Raw genomic sequence first — 24765 nt, forward strand, 5'->3', positions numbered from 1 at the left:
CCTAACATAAGGTTGTATCTGTAAAAGAGCTGGATGCTAACAGGAATTTGTACACGCACTATTATTACACAGTATCCAAAAAGGGGGAAACCTCTGGCAATCTTTATAAGCTTTTCTAAGAAAAAGAGCCATTTGCAACTTTAGTGATTACCATATCCACGGAATTCACTTTCATTCAGTGAAAGAACAATCTGTGATTTCCAGCCCCTACTCCCCAAATACCTGATTATAATAGCAAAGGAGATCAGTGTGGACTTTTCTTGTTGTATGTAAGAAAAGAGGAAAATTATTTATTTTGGCTTCTATGAAACTGAGGAAATATTACATTTTCTTCATTGTAATGCACATGTGACGTTATTTCCCTCAAACCAGATTCTAATTTTCTGTAATTCAGTAGGACAGCTCACAGAACTTTATAGCCCACAGTTCTGAAGTGCTATGGGGAAAATTAAATCATTGCACAAGATGGGAAGTAGATGAATTGTGATGCTTATAAAAATGTGTGATGATTCACAGATAAGAAGAGAAATTTCATCCACAGTGTGAGCCTTTGGGAATACTAAGGAAAATGATTCAACTTCAAGGTTTTTTTAATTTATTTTCTACTTTTGTGCCCTACTCATTAAAAAAAGTTATATAGAATCAGATCAACAGAGCTGAGAATTATGTTCTACTCACCTCTAAGTAAAATGGGTTTTGAAAAAACCTGAGGTGTACATCAATGTGATAGCCACTACAACTGTCTATCATAAGATTTAATCATGAAATCTTGCAACCATTACACAGTGCCTTGCCCAACCATTTAAAATACCAAGAATTCTTCCAGTTTCCAAATTTGAGCCTAATCAAAACAGTGTGTACTTTCCCTTGACGCATCAATCCTACTCAGTGTTATTAGGATACTCAGAAATTCTTTTGTGGAATAAGCTTGTCATAACTGGAGAAATCACCTACTTTGTTAACTTTAACTTTGGGGAAAGGAGTTTTCACTTTTTAATTTCCTTTTTCCTACTCTTCCTTCTCACCCACTCTTACCCCAGCCGGAATGACTAAGGGTGCAGAATATGTCCGATTCTTTGTGACCCTGTGGACTATAGCCCCACCAGGCTCCTCTGTTCATGGAATTTTCCAGTCAAGAATACTGGAGTGGGTTGCCATTCCCTTCGCCAGGGGATCTTTCTGACCCAGGAATTAAACCTGCATCTCTTGTGCCTCCTGTATCGCAGGCAGATTCTTTACTGCTGAGCCATTGGTACCTTGATCTGTGTTAAATAACAATAGTGGTAACAAGGCATAGAAATGGGAGTCAGAGATGGAGTTATCAGATTCTTCCACTAACTGGAGGGTGCAGAGAAAATCATAAAATTCCTCTGCTTTGGTTTCCTCATGTAAGAAACAGAGGTGAAAATGCTCACCAATTCTCATAAGGCCATGTGGCTTAAATATACAATTGATGGCCAGGCAATTATATCAGTTCCAAACAGGAATGATAAATGATGTTTTAGAAAAGCTTGGCTGGTTATTACAGCTTCTGTTTATACATTTGTCTTCTCCTGCAAGGATATGACTCACATTAAGTATATGAGGTTTTAATCTAAATTGGCATGTTTTCTGGTTAAAAAAGAAAAAAGTCAACCAAATGTTCATTTAGGGCACGTTATATTTGTGTATGAGGGAAAGTAGAGAGAGAGAGAACATCCCGTCTGGGTCATTTTGTCTCTCCACTGTTGACATCTGTGACTGGCACCAGGGGAGTAGGAAGGGCCATCAGAAGATTCAGTCACAAACTGAACCCACGATGACTGTCACACCACAGGGCTTTGTACTTGGGAGTATTTGTGAATTTATTACTTCATTTTATTCTGACAAACCCCAGTGTAGCTCATAGAAACGGATTTAGTTCTCATGTATTCCTGATGAAAGAACCAAAACTGAGGGAGAGTAAATGACACGCTGGTGACCCCAGCCAGGCAGCAGCAAAGAGCCTGGGGCCTCTGAGGTCCCACCCAGGGGCCTTCACACTCAACTAACTATTTCCTAGGGCAGGCTGCTCTGGACAGGGGTTATCTAACTTTCTTCCCGGGAGATCTGTAATGTCACATCTGCACCTATGGAATAAAGGAAATCTTTCTGGCTGTTTTTTGGATTATTTATGATGAAGGTATGTGATTTTGGGGGGTTTTGGGGTTTCTTTGATTTGGGTTTGGCTGATTTGGTTTTTATGTTTATTGTTTACTTTCTCAGGAGGTGGTTTAATATGTTTCCTCTCTTGAGGGTTCTAAAATGTTATTCACTCGTCCTTTTTTTCTAAATACAATAAAAGTATTTTTATTTTAAAAAATACAAAAAGCATAAACATTAAAAATAAGAATCACTTATTACCCAGAAAGCATCACTGTTCACATTTTGATGTACCTTCTTTCTGTCTTTGGTAGTTGAAATCATAGGTACAAATATTTGTATAGTCCACTTCCCCGCCCACCATAGCCTTATATTGTATTTTCAGTGCCATTACACAATTATGACAGTAATATTGATGGTTCCACCAACAGTTCATTTTTGGATGTACTCTATTTGTTTAACCTTTCCCCAGCTGTGGGACGGGCTTCCCTGGTAGCTCAGCTGGTAAAGAATCTGCCTGAGATGCAGGAGACCCCAGTTGGATTCCTGGGTCAGGAAACTCCCCTGGAGAAGGGATAAGCTACCCACTCCAGTATTCTTGGGCTTCCCTGGTGGCTTAGATGGTAAAGAATCTGCCTGCAATGTGGGAGACCTGGTTTCGATCCCTGGGTTGGGAAGATTTCCTGGAAGAGGGCATGGCAACCCTCCCCAGTATTCTTGCCTAGAGAATGCTACGGACAGAGGAGCCTGGAGGGCCACAGTCCATGGGGTTTCAAAGAGTCGGACGTGACTAAAGCAACTAAGTACAACAGCACGGCTGTGGGACAGTTGTCTTGCACGACTAAAGGGAATCCTGCACTGCATAAAAGAGACTGCAGGTTGTGCCTAAGTCCTTGTTTGCATTTCTGATTATGTCACTAAAATAGATTCCCTAAGAAGAGGTTCAAACATTATGTCATAAAAATAGATTCCTAAAAGGAAAGCCACAACCATTTTAAGACCGTTGAAACACACTTCCAAATTGCTTTTCAGTGTGTGTGAGGGCTCATCACATGCTGAGAAGAACTTGTGTCTTCTCTGCCCATCATATCCCTGTTATCCACTCTCTCAATGTGCGACTGGGATCATGGGTTACTTTTTTACAATAGCCTGAGCATCACCAAGATGGACGGAAATTTGCTTAGATTTTGCTTCATGGATTTTAAAGCCATAAAGGCCTACATAGTCAAAGCTATGGTTTTTCCAGTAGTCATGTATGGATGTGAGAGTTGGACCATAAAGAAGACTGAGTGCTGAAGAATTGATGCTTTTGAACTGTGGTGTTGGAGAAGACTCTTGAGAGTTCCTTGGACTGCAAGGAGATCAAATCTGTCAATCCTAAAGGAAATCAGCCCTGAATATTCATTGGAAGGACTGATGTTGAAGCTGAAACTCCAATACTTTGGCCACCTGATGCAAAGAATTGACTTATTGAAAAAGACCCTGATGCTGGGAAAGATTGAAGGCGGGAGGAGAAGGGGATGACAGAGGATGAGATGGTTGGATGGTATCACCCAATCAATGGACATGAGTTTGAGTAAGCTCTGGGAGTTGGTGATGGACATGGAAGCCTGGTGTGCTGCAGTACTTGGGGTCACAAAGAGTCAGACACAACTGAGTGACTGAACTGACTGATATATATATGTATACACACACACATACACACATACGTGTATTTTTAGGTTATCAGTTCCTTGGTGCTTCCTGCTATATTAGTCAGTATTCTCCAGAGAAATAAAACCAATGGGATAGGAGGGAGATAAAGATTTATTTTAAGGAACTGGCTGACATAATTATAGACGCTGACAAATATCAAGATCTACAGGGTGAGTTGGCAAGCTGGATACCCAGGAGAGTTGATGGTATAAGTTTGCTTCCAAAGGCTGGCAGGTTTGAAACCTAAGGAGAGCCAGTGTTTTATTTCAAGGCTGAAGGCAGGGAAAAAACCGATATCCAGCTCAAAAATAGGTAGGTAGGTAGAATTCCCTCTTATTTATGGGAGAGTCAACCCTTAGTTTTATCCAGATCTTCTACTATTGGATGAGGCCCACCCAGATTAGGAAAGACAATCTGCTTGTCTATCAATTTAAATGTTAAACTCATCCCAAAATACCTTCAGAGAAATACCTAGAATAATATTTGACCAAATGTCTGGACATCCTGTCCAGTGAAGTTGACACATAAAATTAACCATCACACCTCAGATGACTTATAAAATAGCAACATTTTTTTTTTCTTTAGGACAGTAGCGTTTTCTGGTGATTTTGCTACTTCACATCATTCAGAAACAGAACGGGCAGGCCTCCCTTAACTTGCAAACATGGTGTGTGGTGACAAAAAAGAAACCTGATGATGTGATGGTTTCCAACAGCAGCTCTTAAGAGCCCAATCACATAATAGGGTTTCTGAATGTGGAAGTAAGGGTACCATTTCAACTCTAACTAGCCATTTTATCCCCACTGGGAAAATGTACCCTCAAGTTCCAAATCAGGATGCCAAAAACATGCAGCTTGCACCATGCGTCTGGCTCATACAGCAAATCATGCCTACATAGACAGGATGGGATCGTTGACCTGAGATCCCCCTTTCCTGCAATTTCAAAGTGTCCTGAATTGACGGGGAAATAGAGATTGCTTTACCTCTAAGTATTACGGACCTTTATTTACTCATTCAGTCCTTTCTTCACTACATTCATTCTTTAAGGATAACTATTTCTCAACAGTATCCTTCATGCCAACTTCATACTACATGCCTGGGGCAAGTGGGGAAGGGGATTAGAAACTCGTTTTAGAGATGCTTGCAAGTCATTTCCAGGTTAAGAGTTCAAATTCATGGTCTGCAGCTTACTTTTTCTAAACAGCCTGTAGATTTCAAGTTTGGTAATGAAGATAAGGATTATCCAAAATTCAAGAAAAAAAATTAAAATATAGGTAACTGTCAAGTAATAGAGGGGAATGCTAGACTGCTTGGAGGTTAAATGAGATAGAGGGTATTGTATTTCTAAATATGAGGTATCAGCCTTGATTTAGAAATAAGGTATCTGGATCCAGAATTTGATATCAAGATAGTGAATTCACTTATTCATTGAATGAGTCAGCAAATATTATATGCCAGATACTTGTGAAAAAAGAAGTGGGTTTTAATAATATTTTTTAAAAAGAGCAAGTAGAGAGAGAGGTTATAAGGCAGTGGGAAGATCTATAAAACATACCTTTTAATTCAGTCTTCGCAATGACCGCATTGCCATTAAAGAAGAGTGCTCATGTAAAGAAACCGCGTATGTTTTGTAGTTTAAAAAATAATGCAGTTTACTGAAGCAGATTGGGGCTTTATTCCTTGGAACTAATAAAAGAGGCTTATGGGAGTTGGAAAGAAATAAAGAGAATGACTTTACAATCATTTGTACATACACAAGTATCTTTAAATGGCCTTTTTACTCTTTATAATGAAAATATCCAAAAGCCTCACAGTAATGGGTAATTCACCTAGGAACTCATCTTCATTATTTGTGTAATTTTTAATTCCCCCAGCCTTTACCTTCATGTACATCAAAACCACTTAAGGGCTCTAAAAAGTTACTGAAGAGAATGCCATGTTTAGAGCAGAAAATTTTGTTATTGAATTTACCATAGTGATCATCATTTGTAAATCTACGGAATGAGTCCAATTTATGAACAGACCAAGCTGGAGAAATCAACATGCCTCGTTTTGCATCTGTACACACTGTCATCACGGGTTAGCTTTCGTTGCATTTTCTCCCCTAGCAGACGCACATATTTTATGTCACCTTGAAAGTAGAACTTAATAAAAACCACGAGGCAGTATATTCTAACTTCTTTCAAGTGTGCAGATCCTTATGACCTAAAAATCCAAAAAGTTGTAAATTTCTCCATCCACATATCCCTGTTTTATTAAAAGAACATCCCTTTCTTCCTAATGTACCTAGTAAACATCTGAGCGGGCCTTGTGCTGAATACTGTGTAAACAAGATAAAGACCGTGCCCGGTTCTGGGAATGTTGACATCAACAGATGGAAGTGGAATTACAAACTCAATTTGATTCTCCCTTTATTGTTAGGAAAGTGCAAAGACACATCTTCCTCGGAAAAGAATGGGACCATTCATTTCTCTGTATCCATGCTGAATACTTCAGAGTGGCTACATCACTTTAGGGCCAAAATGGTACCTGGCTCTTTAGTAAAGCCAGGGAGGATAAAGGGAAAGTTCCAAGAGCTATAGTGGCCCACCTGGCTCCCCAAAGCCTCGTACCTGCCCGCCATGTGAAAGGAGACAGTTTTATATTCTGTGTTATATTGGTGCAGTGTTTTAAGATAATAGGCTCTGCACACTTCACTTTCCAGTAACAATTTCTTTAGACTTCTGATGTGCCTGGGATGTGTGTTCAGCCCCACCCTGAAGTTCCCCTGGCAAGTTCTGGCATGTCCATTCCAGTATCACAGCATCTAGTGCAGGATTCATCAGGCCCACCTCTGTCCCTCTCCAGAGCCTTTATTATTCTATAATTCTGGGAGATACTACTGAGTGGGCTCTCATTGGGTTAGGCATTGCACATACCCTGTGGGCTGACTGCACAGTGACTCTGTAGGAAAGTCAGCCACCCTCTGCCTTTTCAAAGATGGGCGACTTGACCTGAAGAGAAGCATCGTATCCAAGGTTGAACCCTGGTAACTGGTGGCAGGAGCCAGTATTTAAAGCCAGGTGCTTGAATCCTAAGCTCATATTTTTTTCTGCTTCTCCATTTTGCCTCTCAATACTGCACTGCTTCCCATATTAGTATCAGTATTGTGATTTATTGGAGAAGGAAATGGCAACCCACTCCAGAATTCTTGTCTGGGAAATCCCATGAACAGAGTGGCCTGGTAGGCTACAGTCCATAGCATCGCAGAGTCAGACACAACTGAGCAACTAAACACACACATGCTGATAAATGTTGGCTTGAGCAGAAATATCAAATAAAATAGATTACCCTACAGACATTTGAAGTTGCCATGGCCCTGGCACCATATTGCAGATAGCAGTGTTTGCTGTGTGCCCAGCTCTATGTTAGGCACTTTACATAAATCATTGCACTGAATCCTCAAATATGAGATGGGCACAATTTCATTTCCACTATTTGGGAAGACAGAACTGATAGATGGAAACTCTGGGATTCAAACCAAAGGTGTCCAGTTCTGTGGCTCACATGTTGAATCATTGCAGAAAATAACCTTCCCCCACTTTACTTTTTAAAAAGAAAATTGTAACACTACTTCACTGGAGAGGCTAGTGATTTCTGGCTTCTCTGCTAGTCAAGTTGACTGCTGCCACTGGACACAATGGCACCTGTTTTCCTCCTACCCATGCCAACCTTAGAACTTCACGGTAGGAATTATACTTGCGTAGGCTCTAGGTTCCATGGCTTAATCCAGGATGGTAAGATTTTACAGTGAACTGTTAGCATGAACATGGCATTCTATTACAATCATTAATTGAATAAGTTAAAGTTTCATTGGATTGAAAAAAAGACGGTATTATACAGGGCGTGTGTGTAGGATATGTGTGTGTAGGATATGCTTTTATTTGCATTAGCCAAGAAGTCAGGACCTGAACATGTGGTTGGCGATTCAAATAACTGAGTAATGGTATTGCTTTCCGACAGAGAACTATTTACTGGAAAGATTCTCAGTAGGAATTGAATTGCTTTTATTAGTTTATTTAAAGTGCGCAGTTCCCTTTTCACCTCCGTTTCAAAAGGCACTATTTATGCTATTTCAGAATGTGTGAACATCCTCCATTTACAGAGCTGTGGAAGATGTTTACTGCCCATTCCCTGGTTCAGCAGCTCTCAGAGAGTTCCAGTGAGGCCAGAAAAAAACCCAAAAAGCCTGCTTTCATCCTCCTCATCCTCTTTGGGATGCATTTCCTGACCAGTCCCTCTCCTGGGCAGAGCAGCGGTCCCTGCTGGTGTCTGCAGGGCCATTTACGAATTTCCTCTGATCCCTTTTCTCTGTTATTCCTCTTCTCACTGCTATGTTATCCTCCACTCAATTTCCAACTTAATAGAACTGCAGATGGGCACATGAGTTTCTAGGTTTCCCAAAATACACATTTTTCATGAGTGCTTCCTTCTTGAAGTGTGTGGACTAAGCCATTATCTTCCCATTATTACTCTGTTTTAATGTCTAACTGACAGATGCCTGTCAGTAAAACAAGGCGATAATGGGCAGAAAATATCTCTGCTCCTAGAGAGCATAAAAGAAAGCTCCTGGATTCCTGTCAGTCTCAGAGACTTGTCAGCCGTCATTAAGGAAGACCTATGAAGGGCCTAAGTGTTTTCCCCCTTATTAGTGAGAAAACGAGAAGGAGCTGTTTCTAATACATGTGCAGAGTTCACCCACATGCAATTTGTTCCCCTGTGGAAGCTCGCCCAGCATGTTAAAGCACCACCTTTGCAGCCTAGAGCTGGGTGTGGCCATGCCAGATGGTACCTGAAGGCTTTACGGGGCGGGAATGGCTTCCTGAGGGATCATAGACAAAGCCCAATAATGTGACTTTGACTTGATAGCCTCAGCTATTCAGTCTAAAGTGGTGTAGTTCTGCTGATGGCTTCCAGACTGGAGGCACCTTCTGATGTGTTTAGTAAATACTACGATGGTGGAAATCCACAGGGGCAATTTGACACTAAGTCATCTGTGCCACAATTAGCAGAAGAGGGGAGATTTTAATGATTGTTCTCGTTTTCCCAAGGGATCCGTAAATGCAGACAATCACTGTCTGCAAGGAGTGAGCGGCAGGCCTGGAGAAAGACTTTATCAGACCTATAGAGGACAGTCATATACCAAAGCAGGTGAGGGAAACAGTGCCTGGCCTTCCCATCAGAAGACAGCTACAAGATGACAGGGATTTGTGCTCAGACTTAATTTTTGTCCTCGTAAATTACAAATCCAGATCTCTGTACTCAAGCAGAAGGGTTAGTTATAGGGTGATGGTTTGATTTTTTTTTTTTTAACTTCAATAAAGGCAGATGATGGAGAAGGGAATGACACCCCATTCCAGCACTCTTACTTGGAAAATCCCATGGACAGAGGAGCCTGGTAGGCTGCAGTCCATGGGGTCTCACAGAGTCGGACATGACTGAAGTGACTTAGCAGCAGCAGCAAAGGCAGATGGACCTGTAAAAATAATATAAAAGTGACAGTTGGTCAGTTGTGTCTGACTCTTTGTGACCCCATGGACTATACAGTCCATGGAATTCTCTAGGTCAGAGTACTGGAGTGGGTAGCCTTTCCCTTCTCTAGGGGATCTTCCCAACACAGGGATCAAACCCAGGTCTCCCGTATTGCAGGTGGATTCTTTACCAACTTACAGACAATAATGCGGAGAAGGCAATGGCACCCCACTCCAGTACTCTTGCCTGGAAAATCCCATGGATGGAGGAGGCTGGTGGGCTGCAGTCCATGGGGTCGCTAAGAGTCGTACTCGACTGAGCGACTTCACTTCCACTTTTCACGTTCATGCATTGGAGAAGGAAATGGCAACCCACTCCAGCGTTCTTGCCTGGAGAATCCCAGGGATGGGGGAGGCTGGTGGGCTGCCGTCTATGGGGTCGCACAGAGTCGGACACGACTGAAGCGACTTAGCAGCAGCAGCAGCAGCAGACAACAACAAAAACAACTTAGTAATAGGATATACATAAAGCACCAGTCCCTTACTCTGAAAACTGGCAGTCAAAGGAAGGAATGAAGAAATGATTATGCCTTTTCTGTGCAAATTGTTTCTCAGAATAACCAGATTGAAAGGGTTGATGAAGGGAAGTTCTTCTTCACATAAGAATTCTAGTCACTAAATGTGGAAGGGAAGTTCAAATTGAAAAAGCATAATTTTGTAGACCCCAAATGAAATCATTGATTCAAGCACCTCTCATCAATGGATGCAATCATTAGACCATTAGAAACATCATAAAGACCTCCACAATGAAGGAATCAACCTGCCATTCATTACCTGAAGCCACTAAAAATGGATCATTATTATATTAGGAGCCTTCTGCAATGATGCAGTAAATAAGTACACAGTGCCACCAATGAGTTATTGTTGCAGAAGAGTTGACAGTAAGTTTCCAGAAAATGCAGGGGATAGAAGAACAACTTAAATGATCAGATCAGATCAGTCGCTCAGTCGTGTCCGACTCTTTGAGACCCCATGAATTGCAGCATGCCAGGCCTCCCTGTCCATCACCAACTCCCAGAGTTCACTCAGACTCACGTCCATCGAGTCAGTGATGCCATCCAGCCATCTCATCCTCTGTCGTCCCCTTCTCCTCCCTCCCAGCATCAGAGTCTTTTCCAATGAGTCAACTCTTCGCATGAGGTGGCCAAAGTACTGGAGTTTCAGCTTTAGCATCATTCCTTCCAAAGAAATCCCAGGGCTGATCTCCTTCAGAATGGACTGGTTGGATCTCCTTGCAGTCCAAGGGACTCTCAAGAGTCTTCTCCAACACCACAGTTCAAAAGCATCAATTCTTCGGTGCTCAGCCTTCTTCACAGTCCAACTCTCACATCCATACATGCCCACAGGAAAAACCATAGCCTTGACTAGACGAACCTTTGTTGGCAAAGTAATGTCTCTGCTTTTGAATATGCTATCTACGTTGGTCATAACTTTCCTTCCAAGGAGTAAGCGTCTTTTAATTTCATGGCTGCAGTCACCATCTGCAGTGATTTTGGAGCCCAGAAAAATAAAGTCTGACACTGTTTGCACTGTTTCCCCATCTATTTCCCATGAAGTGATGGGACCGGATGCCATGATCTTCGTTTTCTGAATGTTGAGCTTTAAGCCAACTTTTTCACTCTCCACTTTCACTTTCATCAAGAGGCTTTTGAGTTCCTCTTCACTTTCTGCCGTAAGGGTGGTGTCATCTGCATATCTGAGGTTATTGATATTTCTCCCGGCAATCTTGATTCCAGCTTGTGCTTCTTCCAGTGCAGCGTTTATCATGATGTACTCTGCATAGAAGTTAAATAAACAGTGTGACAATATACAGCCTTGACGAACTCCTTTTCCTATTTGGAACCAGTCTGTTGTTCCATGTCCAGTTTTAACTGTTGCTTCCTGACCTGCATACAGGTTTCTCAAGAGGCAGGTCAGGTGGTATGGTATTCCCATCTCTTTCAGAATTTTCCACAGTTTATTGTGATCCACACAGTCAAAGGCTTTGGCATAGTCAATAAAGCAGAAATAGAGGTTTTTCTGGAACTCTCTTGCTTTTTCTATGATCCAGAGGATGTTGGCAATTTGATCTCTGGTTCCTCTGCCTTTTCTAAAACCAGCTTGAACATCAGGAAGTTCACGGTTCACATATTGCTGAAGCCTGGCTTGGAGAATTTTGAGCATTACTTTACTAGCTTGTGAGATGAGTGCAATTGTGCGGTAGTTTGAGCATTCTTTGGCATTGCCTTTCTTTGGGATTGGAATGAAAACTGACCTTTTCTAGTCCTGTGGCCACTGCTGAGTTTTCCAAATTTGCTGGCATATTGAGTGCAGCACTTTCACAGCATCATCTTTCAGGATTTGGAATAGCTCAACTGGAATTCCATCACCTCCACTAGCTTTGTTCGTAGTGATGCTTTCTAAGGCCCACTTGACTTCACATTCCAGAATGTCTGGCTGTAGGTGAGTGATCACACCATCATGATTATCTGGGTCGTGAAGATCTTTTTTGTACAGTTCTTCTGTGTATTCTTGCCATCTCTTCTTAATATCTTCTGCTTCTGTTAGGTCCATACCATTTCTGTCCTTTATCGAGCTCATCTTTGCATGAAATGTTCCTTTGGTATCTCTGATTTTCTTGAAGAGATCCCTAGTCTTTCCCATTCTGTTGTTTTCCTCTATTTCTTTGCATTGATCGCTGATACTACAAGAAAAATTAAGAATGTGGCTATTCACTGTGGAGAACAGTGTGTAGATTCCTTAAAAAACTGGAAATAGAACTTCCATATGACCCAGCAGTCCCACTGCCTGGCATACACACCAAGGAAACCAGAATTGAAAAAGACACGTGTACCCCAATGTTCATCACAGCACTATTTATAATAGCCAGGACATGGAAGCAACCTAGATGTCCTTCGGCAGATGAATGGATAAGAAAGCTGTGGTACATATACACAATGGAATATTACACAGCCATTAAAAAGAATACATTTGAATCAGTTCTAATGAGGTGGATGAAACTGGAGCCTATTATATAGAGTGAAGTAAGTCAGAAAGAAAAACACCAATACAGTATACTGATGCATATATATGGAATTTAGAAAGATGGTAACGATGACCCTGTATGTGAGACAGCAAAAGAGACACAGATGTATAAGAACAGACGGACTCTGTGGGAGAAGGTGAGGGTGGGATGATTTGGGAGAATAACATTGAAACATGCATATCATATGTGAAACAGATCGCCAGTCCAGATTCGATGCATGAGACAGGGTGCTCAGGGCTGGTGCACTGGGATGACCCTGAGGGATGGGATGGGGAGGAAGGTGGGAGGGGGTTTCAGGATGGGGAACACATGTACACCCATGACTGATTCATGTCAATGTATGGCAAAAACCACTACAATATTGTAAAGTAATTAGCCTCCAATTAAAAAAAAAAAAAAAAAAAGTGTGGCTATTGAGATGGGCTCATGTGGAGCCATGTATGAGTTTCTTTAGCATGGAGGAAAAAGAGGTGACTGTGTGCAAGTGAGAGGGAATTAGATGTATAGATGTTACACTTGTCTGGATCATTTAAACAAAGCAACCATAACCTACTGTATAGCACATGGAACTCTGCTCAATGTTATGTGCCAGCCTGGATGGGAGAGGGGTTTGGGGTGGAATGGATATATGTATGTGTATGGCTGAGTTCCCTGAAACTACCACAACATTGTTAATCGGCTCTACCCTGTGCTGTGCTTCGTTACTCAGTCGTGTCCAACTCTTTGAGATTCCATGGGCTGTAGCCCGCCAGGCTTGTCTGTCTATGGGGATTCTCCAGGCAAGAATACTGGAGTGGGTTGCCATATCCTCCTCCAGGGGATCTTCCCAACCCAGGGATCAAACCCAGGTGTCCCGCATTGCAGGTGGACTCTTTACCATCTGAGGCACCAGGGAAGCCCAGGAATACTGGAGTGGGTAGCCTATCCCTTCTCCCTGACCCAGGAATCAAATTGGGGTTTCCTGCATTGCAGGCAGATTCTTTAGCAGCTGAGCTACCGGGGAAGCCCCGGCTATACCCTAATACAAAACAAAAAGTTTAAAGTTGGAAAAAAAGATTTTTCAAGATAATTGGAGAAATTTGAGTACAGTTTGGATGACAGATGATACAAAGAAATTATTAAGTTTGCTAGGTATGATCATGGCTTTTCAGTCCTGTAAGATATGTCCATGTTTTTAGAAATTCATATTGAAGTATATAGAGGTACAATGACAATTTCTGAGACTTGCTTAAAAATTTTAATAGGATAGAATGAAGGCGGTAAGGGTGAAATGAGCGTGGTCAAATCTTGATTAACTGTTAGACTGAGATGATGGAAAATATGTGGGTTCCTGAATTCTATTTGTTTGAAATTTTTCATGATAAAAATATTCTAAAAAGAGTAACAGCTCTCTCAGAAGGTGGTGGGGATCCATTGGAGATGTGATTAGCAAAAGATCATTCTCTAATGATAAAAAAAAATTTTTTTAATATCCTTTATTTAAAAAAAAAAAAGTTTTGTTAGATTTTGGAGGTAGTTACTAAAAACCAGTTTCATCGCTTTATGTCAAACAATTGGAGGGGATTTGGGAGACAGACAGTCCCCTGTGTGAAAGTGAATGCTGATCTTAGCTGGAATAACTTGCTTTCTTCAGCATCTGCAGTGCCTGGCCTCTAAGGACCTATCTGGCTACATGTGTTTTTCACATTTATTAGTGAAATTGGAGATTCAAGAGTAAGACACAGTCCTCGGGAACATTGTGTTAATTTGTGACACACTAGAGATTTTTTAGCCCATAAAGCAATTGAATGAGCTCCGTGGGGGTATAACGGTTATTTTCACCCTGGAAGGCAGTAAAGATCCACTGTATTTATTAAGTACTTAGAGAATGGAAAGTGAATAGTGCTATGAAAATAGAAAAATACACTCTTGCCATTAACAGTGTGATTTTTTTTCATCTGTTCTGAAGGAAAACTACCATCAGATGAAAACTTTAACATTAAGGTAAACCTCTATGGTTGTTTGATCTTGAGTAATAATTCAGTGTCCATGTAAAAGTTGCTTTTGTTTCTGTCAAACAGGTGGGATGAGGTTAAGGAACCTCACCCATTATTTTTGCAAGGACGAATATACAAAGAAATGAACAGATCAGATACTTGATTTAGGTCCTTCCCTCTGAGTGGTTGAGAGGCCTAAGGGAAGACATCCCTCTGTATAAGCTGATGCTCTGGGGCGTTTTTCGCCGACTGTGAAGGCTCAGCTCCCCTGGAGGCTTGGGGAGAGAGTGGGCGGGTTCTCACACTGAACAAGTCCAGGTGAAGCTGGTGCTCCAACAGGTGGGGGCTGTGTAAGATGCAGGGACGAGTGCACCCACCAAAGTCAAGGTGCATGGCAAGATGGGACAGCCAGCCAGAGAAGCAAGTGCAGGAGGGGCCATGTGTTCTCCTTGGAAAACATAAGGCCTCGGAGGTCCCTTTGAAGAGGTTCAGAAGTGCTTTGCACTGAGGTAAGTAGGAAGCAAGCACAAATGAGGCCCCATTCACCACCAAGTTCATGGTCCGCGAGAATTTAGGATATACAACTGTGAAGAAATTAAGTGATAAAAACGGCTCAGATAACTTGGTCCTGGGCTAAGTGTTAGTTTCTTCTCGTGCTTGTTTATATCTTGATGGTTTAAAAGACTGGACACTTTTAGGGAACCAGTGAAAAGAAACTGGTTTTTTTGTGTATGTGTGAGTGTGTGTAGTGAAAGGGTAGTGGTGTCCAAGAGCAGAGTAATTCCAGGGGGCATTGCTGTGGTTTTTACCTCCGTTCATACAAGACTGACAAAGCATTTCAGCCCCTACAAGACATTCGCTTGGGAAAATGGGAGGGAAGTGAGGAGGGCTGCAGAGAGATGGGCTAGGCAAGGGGACTGGAGGTAGGGTCTGGAAGGGACCTCTCTTCCTCACCCTGGCCCTTGACTGTTGTGAGATGACCCTGCAGCCCTGCAGTCTTTTTTTTGGAATGGTTACTTTATAGTGCTGTGTTAGTTTCTACTGTACAGCAAAGTGAATCAGCTATAAGCGTACATATATCCTCTCTTTTTTGGATTATCTTCCCATTTAGGTTACCACAGAGCACTGAGTAGAGTTCCCTGTGTAATACAATAGGTCCCCATTGGTTATCTATTTTAGACATAGTGTCGGTCATGTATATATTGAGGTCAATTCCAACCTCCCAATTCATCCTGTCCCTCCCTTTCCCTCCTTGATATCCGTGCCTTTGTTATCTACATCTGTGCCTCTGTTTCTGCTTTGTAAATAAGATAATCTATAACAATGTTTTCAGCTTCCACATATATGCATTAATATACAGTATTTGTTCTTCTCTCTCTGACTTACTTCCCTCTGTATTACAATCTCTGGGTCCAGGCATTGCGGTCTTAAGCACTGCCCGTTACCAAGTGACCACCACAGGCCAGGCACATATCTATCCCAGGGCCACAGTGTCAGGAAGGAAGCTGAGGCTCAGTGCCAAGTGGGTGCTGGCTGGCAGTTCAAACCCTAGACTCCTTGATCCAAAGCCAAGGCTCTGTCCCCTCCCCTGCAACGTCCCCCAGAGCTTCCTCTGAATCCAAAGCCAAGGATTACAAAGGTAACACGCAATACCTAGAGATTCTGACCATGTGAGAAAGAACCAGTGGGGTTTGGGGACCTTCAGCAATATGAAGCATATGATGGGGAGCCTACCCATAATGCCAGAGACACAGCTAAAAAGCAAAAGCCGAAGAGTGTTGGTCTTTGCCCTTGCCTTGCTATTCCTCGGCTAGCTGAGTAAGTTGGGATATCCTTGTGTGTAAATGGAGGTCAGCCAGCCATACGTCTCCTGGGGCTCCAACAAACACTGCAGAGAGGCCTGGGCCCCCAAGCCTGGCAGAATGCAGAGCTTGGACCCTGCCTCCTGAGAGGGCAGGATGGTAACCTCCCCATGGCCTTGGTGAAATGCAGCCCAGGAAAGCCCTGGGGAATGCTGGGGTTTAAAATAAGCCATAGCTGGCTTGATTCCAGGCTTCAGGAGGCTGGGGTCAAGACAGAGCACATCTGTGTAGCTAGCAGGGAGTTGTTTGTACAGAGGAGAGCGAGACACGACTTGGAATGAGCCCCAGATCAACTTCCTTTAATGATGGGCATTCAGTTGGACGCTGGTGGAAGATGTGTATGAACCTAATCACAAATCCAGAAGTTGCAGTCCTCAGAGCATCTTCAGCCCTCACTTGTAGCTGGAATAGCTTCCTCCCATATCCTCAGACATCCTGGTCAGTGCGCCATCCCCTTCATACCTTCCTTATGCTAGACAGCACAGGGCACCCTGTATGTCATCTGAACCATACACTTTTATTGCTCATCTCTGAGTAACGTCACATGAAGATCTCATTCTACTTTGCCTGCTCCCATCTGTTTTTCAAACTTGACATTTAAACTTTTCTGATGTGCCCTGATGGTTCACCAGCCCCCAGAACTCAACCGGGCAGCTCTGTTTCCCCTCAGTTCCCCTAACTCAGCAGGGCGTCCCAGACAGGACCAGTTGTTATTTACAAGTGTGATTCAGCCGTCACTGTGTCTTTGAACACACAGGGTTGTTGCTGTGGGATTTTAATTGCCATTTTCCTCTGTATAATTAAAATAAAATGAAAAAATGGGAGTGTCTCCAAAATCTGAATTAATTTCATGAGTACTTCTTGGGGGGAAAAGTATGTATAAATATGATAATTGTTACTTGCCTTTAGCAGAACTAGAGAATTTTACCTGGCTGAAAATAAAATATAGTCATTTTAAATGGAAGAAAAATTAGTCTGATACTTTTTGTGACTGAGAATCAGAATTAATAACATGGATGGGAAATGATAAATAACTCTGGATATAAGTTTCAAATAGAACACAGGGAACAAGCTGTAATTCTCTCTGGACCCAGCTTGCCTTATGCTGGTCTGGGCTTTTTTCTCCCCGGGGTTCATCATTGGTATTTACACATTTCTCAATAAAATGCCATAACCCCCAAATCAAACATTCCTTCATGCTTGGAAACAGGCATTTCACCTGCTTACTCTGCTCTGTAAGGGTGACAATGAGCACGTAGCAGAGAAAAATGAAACGACAAAAAGAGGGTTTTTTTCTTTTTTTTTTTTTAATTCACTGGGCCCCTAGTGTTTCACGCTGCAGACTTACCAAGCACCTGATGGGCATGTTTATAAAGACTTGGATGGTCACTTTATTTGGAATGACAAACTCTCCACTCTACATAATGAGGTCAGTGAAGCATCCAGAAAAGAAATGTATAATTTGGTAGCTTGGGTCTGTAAGCACAGCCCTGCTGTGGCTATTTAAGTTTAATGAAGCAGCTACTTTGCCGCTAACACGCTCTTAGTGAATAGCCTCCTTGGCATGTTTTTGAAAACTTAAATGTTGCTGGTAATCATGTCCCAGCCATCTCCTTGGAGAGCCTTTGTGCCCTGTTCTCAGAAGAAATATGCTGCTTTTACATGTTAATGGCTTTGAAATTAGTCATTTGCTCCATTTTCATTGGAAAGGAAGGTCAGTGTGTGATTTCCTGCCTGCCTTCATTTTCTCTGAACATTCAGAATTCTAAGTCAGTTCATCAGCCATGCAGTGTACTGTCTGGTTATAACATGCCTAAAAACCCAGGGAAATATTCTATCAAAGAGTGTTCCTATTCTCAGAGACTGTTCTTAGAATTCAACTCAGAGGGGAAAGTTCCTAGACAGGTCATTATTGCTATTTTTCCCCCTTTCAATTACCAACCGACTTGTATCATCCATTCCTTGGCCTCATTAGAGGAGGACTTGCTCCATGAGTATGCAGCTCCTCGAAGAGGCTAAGGGACACTTTAGAGACCCCTTTTGAAGCAGATTTGCTCATGTAAAACTAAAGTCAGGTTTTTGAATCCTGGATCAGTGTTAACGATGCACAGCTCTGTGGGAGCAGAAAGCCATCTAGCCATGCCGTAGTTCTGCACTTTCATTCCCTCAAATTTAGGGCATGGAGTGGTGTCCTCTGAATTAGCAAGTACATGATTGCTAGTGTTGTTATTGTCACTCAGTCATGTCCGACTCTTTGCAACTCCATGGACTGCAGCACACCAGGCTTCCTTGTCCTTCATTATCTCCTGGAGTTTGCTCAAATTTATGTCCGTTGAGTCAGTGATGCCATCCAACCATCTCATCCTCTGCTGCCCCCTTCTCCTTTTGCCTTCAATCTTTCCCAGCATCAAGGGCTTTTCCAATCGAAAAGTGAGTCAGCTTTTCATATTAGGTGACCAAAGTATTGGAGCTTCAGCTCAGCATCAGACCTTCCAATGAATATTCAGGATTGATTTCATTAGGATTGACTGGTTTGATCTCTTTGCAGTCCAAGGGACTCTCAAAAGTCTTCTCTAGCACCACAATTTGAAATCATCAATTCTTTGGTGCTCAGCCTTCTTTATGGTCCAACTGTCACATCCATACATGACTACTGGAAAAGCCATGGCTTTAACTATACAGACCTTTGTCCTCAAAGTGATGTCTCTGCTTTTTAATATGCTGTCTATGTTTGTCATAGCTTTCCCTCCAAGGAGCAACAGTCTTTTAATTCCATGGCTGCAGTCACTGTCTGCAATGGTTTTGGAGCCTAAGAAAATAAAATCTGTCACTACTTCCACTTTTGCCCCTTCCATTTGCCATGAAGTGATGAGACCAAATGCCATGATCTTAGTTTTTTGAATGTTGAGTTTTAAGCCAGCTTTTTCACTCCCTCTTTCCCCCTCATTAAGAGACTCTTTAGTTCCTCTTCACTTTTTGCCATTAGAGTGGTATCATCTGCATATCTGAAGTTGTTGGTATTTCTGTCAGCAATCTTGATTCCAGCTTGTGATTCATCCAGCCTAGCATTTTGCATGATGTACTCTGCATATAAGTTAAATAAGCAGGGTGACAATACACAGCCTTGTCATACAGTGGACTCATGCACAAAGCCCACTCTGTCGTACAGAGCCTAATGGCTCTGCAGCCTTGGAGAGAGTCTGGGGAACACTCCAGATTATTTGGTGACCTGTGCTTATCTTTGGGAAATGAAAAGCAGGACTTGAAATGGTTAGACTCTGTACTACCAGAAACTTTATAGGAATATGTAGTAAACTCTCAAAAAATGCTTGTTTGAATGGATGAAAGAATGAGTGAATCCTTCTGTTGAAAACTCTGATTGTGGAGATGATACACAGGACCCTTCCAGGTGTACTGTGACCTGAGGAGCCTATTTTTTAAAATCTCTGGAATTATCATTAGGGTTGAATTTGGAGGTCCAGGCTAGCTCTGGAATACCCCTCTGAGCTTAGGCCTGTTCAGCCCACTGCCCAGGCAGCCCACATGACTAGGTTAGTGCCAGCATACACACAGTATTATGCCCATTTACACCTTTAAATCCTGTGGACAATTTTTATACCCAAATAGAGTTGCCAACGTACCAGGTACCGCCCCCAAATAACTTTCTCATCTTACATCTGAGAAATTAAAGTTGACTTGGCACTGAAAACACAGCTCTGATAGAAGCAGGCTTGAAAAAGTATCTGGGAGTAGCTTCTGTTTTATTTTTCAGTGTATTTATCATGCAGTAGATTAGCTAAGATAAAGGTTTGCATGCATTCTAAGTTGCTTCAGTCGTGTCCAACTCTTTGTGGCTCTCTAGTCCATAGCCCACCAGGCTCCTCTCTCCATGAGATTCTCCAGGCAAGAATACTGGAGTAGGTTGCCATGCCCTCCTCCAGGGGATCTTGCTGACCCAGGGACAGAACCCGCATCTCTTAAGTCTCCTGCATTGACAGACAGGTTCTTTACCACCAGTGCCACCTGGAAGCCCAAGGTAAGGGTAGCTACGGTAACAGATACGAATACCAAGCATAATAGTAATTTTTCATCATGGATCTTTACTAAATATTTTCAGGGAAAAGTGCAACCTGTGTAGGGGGCTATGGAGGTGACAAGTCTCAGGAGAATGAGAAGTTGGGTGCAAGGAAGATTCCCTTTGTACTCCCCACTGGGAGAAGACGGAGTGGTACAAGGTCAGGGCTCAAGTGTGATCTAAAGGGTCCAGTGGGTACAAATTGACCAGCAATGGAAGAAGACAGTTATAGAAGACAGAAACAAGATGCAGCTCAGGCCAGACAAAGAACAAGAAAGAAGGTTAATGTAGTAATAAAATGTGCATATGCACAGCTCCCTGTGCGTGGCTCATCCAACTTGCAGAGCACGTTCACATGTCTCATCTTATTTTAGACCTCACAAATAACCAGAAGAGGTGGCTCAGGAAGTATCAATACTCTGATTTCAAATGCAAAAAATCTCAGCAAAGTCTGAGAGACTGTGTGGTTTACTCCGGTGAGTGATGAGCCAGGGCACAGGCTTGGATGTCCTGCTTCTAAGAACAGAGCCTTTCCTGTAACTCCACGATCTTTGTGGAGGTTCGGGGGCTGTAGGGCACAAAGGCTGCAGGGGTGAGCATGGCTTGCTTCCCTGCCCTTCCCCCACGTCCTCTGAATGCATCCTCATGATGCCAGCCGTGTTCCCATGGAAATCACTTACCTTCAGCAGCCCGTTCAGCCATGATTAGCTGCAGCCTGGTTGGGTCCATGCTTTTATGAAACTGTACTCTAGCCTTTAAAGGGGTCACAGTTTCACAGACAGTCCTTTTTATCTTCACAATTGTCTAATCAAGCTTTCATTTCTGTAGCCACTCCTTCCTTTTTCATTTGTCTCCCTCTCACACACCTATTCCCAGTCCGCCCACTGAGTGCAGCAGAATTTGGCCAGTGCCAAATCATGTTTTATTCTCAGCCTGAGGAATTATATAAGGTGTCAAACCTAACCAACAAAGAACTCCCATCAGTGTAATTTGAGGTTTCGCATTTATACGGACACTGCTCCCTCCCAGCATTAGTGTTTTTGTCCTGAGAAATCCAGAGAGCAGAATTCTTGGGGGAATTTCCCAGGAGCAGTATTGATTTTAACAAACAAAAAAAAAAGGCAATCAAATGGCACTTGAAATTTTTCAGGAAAATCAGTGAAAGACCAGTGCTAGGCTACAGACCCTGACTTAGGCTACAGCCTGACTATTTTTAGCATCCTCAGCAAGAGCCTGCTGTTCTCCTAGGTGGCTCTGGAAGAGACAGGGCAAAGCAGTGGGCCATTCATCACTGCCTCAGGTGCAAACATGTGCATGCCAATTGATGCCCGCAGCCTGCGAGAACCACTCCTGCCCCATGCCTTGATCTCAGCCTCAGGGCTTCTTTTTTACTGAGGTTGGGGAGATGCTCCCCTCTCTCTTCTTCCACCTGATTAGACTCCCTCTTCTGGGGCTGGTGCCCACTCAGCCCTTCCCACCAAGGTCAAGGTGCCCATCCTCCATGTAATCCCTCCCGCTGCATTTTCAATTCAAGACACAGTCTTTAAGGAGCGTGGGGACTCACCTCTGGCACACCGGACTTAGTACGTCAGGATTATTCTGGTGTGTGGTGGTCAGCAGACGTGCCGGTATGTTCTTCAGTGAGTGTTGAACGCGAGTATCATTTCAATCAGGACACTGATTGCTAAGTTGGGTGCAGAGCATGAGGGAAAGAGCCAGGGCTTGCTTGCAGGAGAAAGCAAAGTAGAGGAGGAATCTTTTTCCTTTATGCCCAGTTCAGTGCCTGGTGCTCTCTGTGAATGGAATAAACTGATCAGCTGGTGGGTAATAGCTCTGTTGCCTTTGAGAAGGCAAGTGAAATGAAGACTATCATCTAAAAGTAAAATTATACTTATAAGGAAATTCTACTTCCAGAACTGTTTTAAGGGCAATTTTATTGCAGATTTAGGTCATACATTTAGAACTACTACCTGTGTGTGTGTGTTTATGTGTGTTCAGTCGCTCAGTTGAGTCTGACTCTTTGCAAACCCATGGACTGTATCCCACCAGGCTCCTCTGTCCATGGGATTCTCCAGACAAGAATACTGGAGTGGGTAGCCATTTCCTTCTCCAGGGGATCTTCCAGACCAAAGGCATCAAACTGCATCTCTTGCATCTCCTGCATTGGCAGGCAGGTTCTTTACCAACTGCGCCACCTGGGAAGCCCTCAGTGAGGGCTTAGTCTTAAGTTTATAAGTGAATGAAACTAGGGACCTCATGTGTCTAAGAGGCAGTCCCCTCATTAAGGGCAGCCTCAGTGCTGACCGGCCGGGCCTCCTTTTCTCACTCTGCATCCCTTCTCCTCCTCCTTGCAGCTCCATGTAATGGGGGGAGGGAGTGCTTGGGCCTCTGAGTTGGAGTTATGCAAAATCCGAAAATAGACTCTCAGAGCGCACCCAGACATAATGATTTCGTACGGCAAGAAGGTCACTGTGTCTGCTTTTCCTGCCAACACACCCCTGGCTCTTAATCTATGGCTGCCTTGTGAAGCAAGAGAGCTGTGCCAGGAAGTTCCACTTTGTGATTGTCAGGCACTATGAGAATTTAAAATCATGTCAATGGGGCTGTATCAGGGCAGGCCAAGGGAAGAGGGGTTAGACATAGTTTTCGAAGCTGACCTTTGAACATCCTTTTTGTTCTGCGGTCTGAAAACTTTGAGAAAAAAAAAGATAAACCTATCTGACCCCAGTTACAAATCAGCTCCACCCTGCCAATCCTGCCAAAACTTAAAAAGCTATCCACCCAAAAAGTTTACTGTGGTTATTCAAGTGGTGGCATGTTGAGTGAGTTTTATTTTCTTTGCACTTTTCTGTACTTTCTTTAACATATATTTTTTGATTTTGTAATGTGAGAAAAAATAAAAGAGACAAATCCTTTTTAACAAGCAACACTATACTAGCTAATCAGCTCATTGGGTTTTTTGAATGCTCGGTACCTGGGGGTTGAGAAGGCTGTAGGGTCATGATACTCGGAGCCCTGCCACTGCCTCACATCAGGCCTCAGACCATGGCTGGTGTCCACAGCCCCGGCCCCATTGCCAGTTCTCAAAGGGCTCCTGGGAGAGGCCAGACCGCAGACCCCGAGAGGACTAGAGGCAGCCAAGGAGGACAGGAAAGGGAGGCCAGCCAGACTCCTCGGCAGGAAGGAGGGGATTCCATTCCCATCCGCTGGTCAGGGCTGCGGATATGTGCTTGTCAGCAGTGACCGCATCAGCTCAAGTTCATCTGAAAGTCCGGCATTCTCCTCCTGAGAATGTCCAGTGGATGGACATTGCTCTGGAAGTTGGGCAGACTCTATTTTCCAAACCTGTAGGAGTCAAGTAAAATATAGTAAATAGAGACAAATATCTAGTAGAAAATAACCCTTTGAGGAATTCCAAAAATCCTCAGGGTTGGGAGGCAGATTTATTTACACCTGGGGTCTTGACCACCCAGACTACTAATTGACAGGAACTTAGTCTATCCACCAGCCCTGCCACTGTCCACTGAGTCCAGGCTGTGCCGGGCTCAGAAGCTCGAGGTGAGCAGGCTGGGCAGAGACGGTGTGTATGGACCGTGAAACTGTGTCCTCTCAACTCTAGACATAAACAAATGCCTCCTGCAAGTTTCTCTTAAGGCCTCTATTTCTTACACATCACGTGCAAATCTATTATTGGATGCAGTGGAGTTCCTTACTCCACTGGGTCTGAATGCTTTGAACTTGAGGTCAAGTTCAAGCCTACACTGCACAAATTGGGAACAGAATTTCTTGCAGGCTATGTGTCAGCAAGGTAAGGTCCTTATTAAGAATGGATTATTCTTAACAGGTGGTAGAGACCTCATTCATCTGTGTTCACCCCTGAGAAGGCAGTGTCCCTAGATTTTAAGTGGCACACAAAAAGAACCAAAAGCTCAGTACTAATGTCTTTATTGTAATGTCCATTAAAAATATATATACGGACTTGCCTGGAGGTCTAGTGATTAGGACTTTGCCTTCCAATGCAGGGGGTACAGGTTCAATCCCTGGTCCGGGAGCTATGATCCCACATGTCTCACCATCAAAATACTAAAACATATTGTAGCAATATTGTAGCAAATTCAACAAAGACTTTAAAAATGGCCCACATCCAAAAAAATAAACATCTTTAAAAGAAAATTGGTGTAACAAGCTCATCAAACTCATCATTTCATAACTTTAAGACAAGGCTAAAATAGGTTAACTTTTTGAAGGAAGCTAATTTTCAAGACTTAACGTAGTAGATAATTTTGTTATGGAACACAGATATGGGAATAGTCAGAAATGTGGTTCATTATTTGAGCGATTCATGTTTGGCAAATTTTGCCCAGAAAGGTGCTACTTGGCCAAATTCACATGGTTTTGTTTTTTTTTCTCTCCTTTCTTTTTGCCTTTCTTCAGTCTCTTT

General features: G+C 42.9%; 1 protein-coding gene across 2 annotated transcripts in view; it reads left to right on the forward strand.

Moving 5' to 3' along the window:
- The window catches only part of MARCHF3 (membrane associated ring-CH-type finger 3), a 156459-nt gene that overhangs the window by 89848 nt on the left and 41846 nt on the right, over positions 1-24765 (forward strand).

Source organism: Bos taurus, chromosome 7 (assembly GCF_002263795.3).
Source record: "Bos taurus isolate L1 Dominette 01449 registration number 42190680 breed Hereford chromosome 7, ARS-UCD2.0, whole genome shotgun sequence".
NCBI lineage: Eukaryota > Metazoa > Chordata > Mammalia > Artiodactyla > Bovidae > Bos > Bos taurus.